The following is a 5,928-nucleotide window of genomic DNA, read 5'->3' on the forward strand; positions in this document are numbered from 1 at the left end:
CTTGCCTTACCAGAAGCAACGTTCCTCTCCTCTCTAATCAAGTCAAATCAAAACTTCAGAAAAGTAAGAAAGAGAAAGAGAGAAAAAGCTTCTTCCCTAAGCTAGTAACCAAAGAAGCAAGAAAGAGAAAGTTTAAGCTTGAAACACAGAAGCTAAAACAGAAAATCCAAACCAAATCAAGCTTAAGTTAAAGGTAATCCATCTCATCTTGCATGCATCAGATCTTCTTCTCTCCTTCCCAACTCTCTGCTCTATCCGAAAATGGCATTCAAGGGAAAGTTGGTCTCTGCCCTATTCTGCTTCACATCTACGGTCACAAGTGATACTTGGGGACCAAGTAGTTTCTCAATGGCTAAGATCAAGTTGACCATGAGAAGATTTCTATGGTTACTGCTTTGTGGCTTTCGGCCAAGATGAAGGAGTCAGAAGCAAAGTTTCTACTCTAAGGTTTAATGTGAAAAAGTGAATATGTGGGTTGGTGAAGCTCAAGGCTCAAGGTGTTGACCTTGAAAGAAGAACCAAGCAACATGCAAGGAGATAAAAGAAGCTTGATGTTCATTCAGAAGGTAAGGAGAGAAAACCAGAGTTGTGTGAGCTGTGTTCTGAAAAGAAGTTCTTCTACTTGGATAATGCTTTCTTTCAAAGAAGTATTCGGCCAATACTGAAGAACTCAAGCTGAGGTTTGCGAATCTGGTTTTGCACATAGCAAAGAGGCTGCTGATGAAGTCAATCTTCTTCATGTTTTACAGATTGTGATGTACTTTTCTATGTTTATCTTTCTGTAATTTCTTGTGAGAAAAGGCATTGTGAGAAAGCTTAAGAAAAAGCCATGAGTGGAAAAAGGCTGAGTGATACACTTGAGAGAAAAGCCTAGAGTTATTTCAGATTTCTTTAGGTATGTCTGTGTCTTGTATCTTGTACCTGTGAGGTATCCCTTTCTTAGTTGGGTTAGCACTAAGAGTGAATAGTTAGGTATTAGCATAGCCAATGTCAAGTTAGGTTAGAACTTGAGTGTGAAAGGATTGGGTCAATCCTGTGAAATTGGTGTATGTAATACAGTTAACTATAGTGAAATTCTTCCATAGTTGTGGAGGAGACTGGATGTAGGTTGCATAGCACAAGGCAACCGAACCATGATACATGCTGGTGTTAGCTTTTCTCTTCTCTGCTGAGTTCTGTTTTCTGATATTCATGAGACAAAAATAAATTGTCTCATAAATTTCCGCTGCTGAGTTCAAACAGAACCTGAATTGAAAGTTCATTTTAAAAGGGTAATAACAGCAACTTAAAAGGAAGGCATAGATTCAACCCCATTCTCTAAGCCTACCACAACCTTCACGAAGAATTTCACATTGCCAACAATACTAAAACCATACGAGGGAATTGGCGACCCCAAGATACACTACAACAAATCTGGCATATAGCGGCAGTTGATTTTTCAAATAGCGGTGGCTTTCTGATCGCCACCAAACGTATAGCAACAGTTGATAGAATGCTTTAAGATAGAGCGCGGCTAAATCCTTAGTGGTGGTTTTGTGCAACCGCTGGTATAATTACCGTTAAACAGTATTTTGCGGCAGTTAATGGCCGTTGCTAGCTTCGGAACCCGATTGATGCCCATGTCGCGACTGTTAACTAACCGCCGCTGCTATATCGTTCGTAAAGCTAATTATTTTTGCAGCGGTTAATAATAACCACCACTAAATTTCTTATTTTTCATTTTTTATTTCTCCCATTTATATAAATTTTTATTTCAAGTTACTATCACCATTTTTTTATCTTTTTATTCGAGAAGTTAGATATTAATTTAACCGATTTACTTCCTAATAAAAACATAATTCAAGTAAAAAACAATGCTAGAATCATCCAAATTATATATATAATTGCAAAAATATAAATGGTTAATAGCAATTTGTCTTCGAAGTGCACTACTTATAAAGCAAAAAAAAAAAAACATTAAATTGTTAAAAAATCTCTATCTATTTCGGTGCGTTTTCTAAAGATTTCAATTTTGTAGTAATATTAAGTGGCAAAGTATTTTTCTGTTGTTGGATTATGTATCTCAATAGATTCTTCATGGTCTGTCTCCTTGCCTTTTTTTTTCTACTGCCTTCGTCTTTAGTTCTGCTGCTACTGTCTTCAATTTTGTAATCTCATACTATTAGATTATGTATCTCAACAGATTTTCTATGGTCTATCTCTTTGCCTTTTCTTTTGCTGCTTCTGCCTTTAATTCTGTTGCTACTATCTTCAATTCTGTAATTTTATTCTGATACTCCTTAATTTACACTCTAGAGTTCGATTGTTGTGTAGCATTACGAATAATTTAAGTTGGACATGGTCAAAAACCTACTCCCGAATTCATCATGAATACTCCTTTTTAGGGACACGTGCAAACGAATTAATTTTAGGCATGAATGAGTGTCATGGCAGTTAGTTAGGTTTCATAGAATAAAACGTAATAGGAGAGGTGAGAGAAAGGTTAGAGAAGAGTGAGCTAAGCAAAATGTGAAATTCATTTTCAGGAGTCGAAGGAAGGGAAGAGTGGTTCCTTCTACAATTCTAATTCATCTATTTTTTTGGGTAAAAAACACAAATAAACCATGGGAGGATAGTTGTTACATGAATAAGCCAAATTGAAGATTGATTCACGAATGAGGCAAAGCATACTTATATGTAATTCGAACCTATTTGGTTCGAACTACATTTGCATATAAATCGAACCTATTTGGTTCGAACTACAAACACATAATTCGAACCTAATTGGTTCGAATTCCACTAATTGTAAATCGAACCAAGATGGTTCGAATTACTAAGGAACAGACCTGAATATGTTATGTGCATGGGATCGTAATTGATGAATATGTTTCGTTTAAGGAGTTTTAAACGAAATGTCTGTTGAACACACATGGGAATAAATTAGTCTACAAATTAAATTAATTAAGACTTGATGCGGAAATTAAATAACATCAAAACGCAAAGTACAGATATTTTCAGAGTAACACACACATACATCTAAAGGTGGATACGAAGTAACACTGATAACAAAATACATAGACGAAGATAGGTAACATACAACTCGGCACAGAAATAATCTAAACAGGTGCGACCCCGTGAAGCAACGACGTGGAACCCGTGTCCTCTGACCTCTCCAGATAAGCGGCTCCTCATCCTCGATCTCGTCGTCCTCGTCCTCGTCCTGCGGGGCTGGCTGTGCAGGCGTCCTAGGCTGGACATGTACCGGTTGGGATGAGGACGGCCCGACAACTGAATGTGACCTAGCAGTATGTGCCGAAGCTGGGGTACCACCTAAAGCGAAATACTCAGGAGGAGGCACGGAGGGCGGCTCATTCAGATCGACATGTAACGGTGCCTGTGTCCCCGTCGTCTGACTCCACCCACGGGCAGCCTCATCATCATGCATGATGGCACTGATCTCATCTAAGAAGGGGGATCCACCAAAATCCCCAACAAACCCAACACCAGCAAGGAAGTCTGAAAACGTGCTGCTCGGACTCACCCATGGCATACTCTCCTGAAGTGTGTGGTCGTGAGGGGGAACTCCAACGAAGTAATCTCCGAGTGGCCCCTCCCCAAATCCAGCCTCACCATGGGCAGTGGGATCTCCAGTGGCGTACCCCTCTCCACCAAGGCTGCCATGATGGGGACTAACAACCCCGACTGCACCCCTTCCCCCACCGTCCACGTCACGAAGATCACCATCATTGTGGCCCGCAATGGGTGCCCTCCGTCTGCCTCCACGCCCTCGTCCTCGACCACCACCCCTACCTGCCTCATCAGCTTCCCCGATAGCCTGCTCTAGCCACCTCCACTCACGCTGGCTCCGTCGTGTCCTGACACGAGCTCTCCTCTCAACCCGACGCCTATCAGGGACGTCGTCGACTCGATCCATGTCAGGAACTCGCCCAGGACCCCTCTGTGACGCCTCGACAGGAATAGGAACGCCCCTCGGATCCCCCAAATAAAACTCGGGTGACAAGAACCTCTTTTCATGCTGACTCCACCAGTCTAGGTAGGCGTGCGAAGGTCCAGGGTCGGCAACAACATCGAACCGGAGGACATGGTTTGCACGGGTCTCCCAAAGAATATGACAATGCTGTAAAGCGGACGGGAACCAACGATCACCGCCTCTCCCGTCCTTCGACATCAGAAAGTCGATGTTAAGGGCGGGACGCGAGAGGGGCTGCACACCACCGAACTGCGGTAGAACCCTATCTACCTGATGCCACTCTACCATGGCAAAGTATATCAGCGACGTGACAGACCGCCACACCGCCATGTGTCGAGGCTCCAACGCATCCAGATGCACAATGGTGCACGAATTGTGAGTCACACTTTTCACAACGCGTACCACTAACCAGCAAGTGCACTGGGTCGTCCAAGTAATACCTCACGTGAGTAAGGGTCGAATCCCACGGAGATTGTTGGTTTGAAGCAATCTATGGTTATCTTGTAAATCTTAGTCAGGAAGTCAATTTTGTTTATCAGTTGAATTGCGAATAACCAAGAGATCATAAATTAAAGGTTACTTGTTGTGCAGTAATGGAGAATATGTTGGAGTTTTGGAGATGCTCTGTCTTCTGAATCTCTGCTTTCCTCTGTCTTCTGATTCACGCACGCACGTCCTCCTATGGCAAGCTGTGTGTTGGTGGATCACCGTTGTCAATGGCTACCTTCCATCCTTCCAGTGAAAACTACGCTCACGCGCTCTGTCACAGCACGGCTAATCACCGGTTGGTTCTCGATCCGGTTGGAATAGGATTTACTATCCTTTTGCGTCTGTCACTAACGCCCAGCCTTCAGGAGTTTGAAGCTCGTCACAGTCATTCAATCCTAGAATCCTACTCGGAATACCACAGACAAGGTTTAGACCTTCCGGATTCTCATGAATGCCGCCGTCAGTTCTAGCTTATACCACGGAGATTCTGATTAAAGAATCTAAGAGATGCTCATTCAATCGGATATAGAACGGAGGTGGTTGTCAATCACACGTTCGTGGTTTGAGGAAGGTGATGAATGTCACAGATCATCACCTTCATCATAGTTAAGCGCGAATAAACATCTTAGATAGGAACAAGCGTGTTTGAATGGAAAACAGAGATACTTGCATTAATTCATCGAGACACAGCAGAGCTCCTCACCCCCAATAATGGGGTTTAGAGACTCATGCCGTCAGAGAATACAAAGTTTTTATCTGAAATGTCATGAGATACAAAATAAGTCTCTAAAAGTTGTTTAAATACTAAACTAGTAGCCTAAGTTTACAAAAATTGGATAAACTATGATGGATGATGCAGAGATCCACTTCTGGGGCCCACTTGGTGTGTGCTGGGGCTGAGACTTAAGCAATTCACGTGCAGAGGCCATTTGTGGAGTTGAACACCAGTTTTTATGCCAGTTTGGGCGTTCAACTCCAGCTTTTGATCCTTTTCTGGCGCTGGACGCCAGAATTGGGCAGAGGACTGGCGTTGAACGCCAGTTTACGTCGTCTATTCTTGTGCAAAGTATGGACTATTATATATTGCTGGAAAGCCCTGGATGTCTACTTTCCAACGCAATTGGAAGCATGCCATTTCAAGTTCTGTAGCTCCAGAAAATCCACTTTGAGTGCAGGGAGGTCAGAATCCAACAGCATCAGCAGTCCTTTTTCAGCCTGAATCAGATTTTTGCTCAGCTCCTTCAATTTCAGCCAGAAAAATACCTGAAATTACAGAAAAACACACAACTCATAGTAAAGTCCAGAAATATGAATTTTTCCTAAAAACTAATAGAAATAGACTAAAAACTAACTAAAACATACTCAAAACTATATGAAATTATCCCCAAAAAGCGTATAAAATATCCGCTCATCACAACACCAAACTTAAACTGTTGCTTGTCCTCAAGCAACTAGACAAATAAAATAGA

The sequence above is a fragment of the Arachis ipaensis genome, chromosome B1, assembly GCF_059453495.1.
Source record: "Arachis ipaensis isolate K30076 ecotype BB chromosome B1, ASM5945349v1, whole genome shotgun sequence".
NCBI classification, from domain to species: Eukaryota; Viridiplantae; Streptophyta; class Magnoliopsida; order Fabales; family Fabaceae; genus Arachis; species Arachis ipaensis.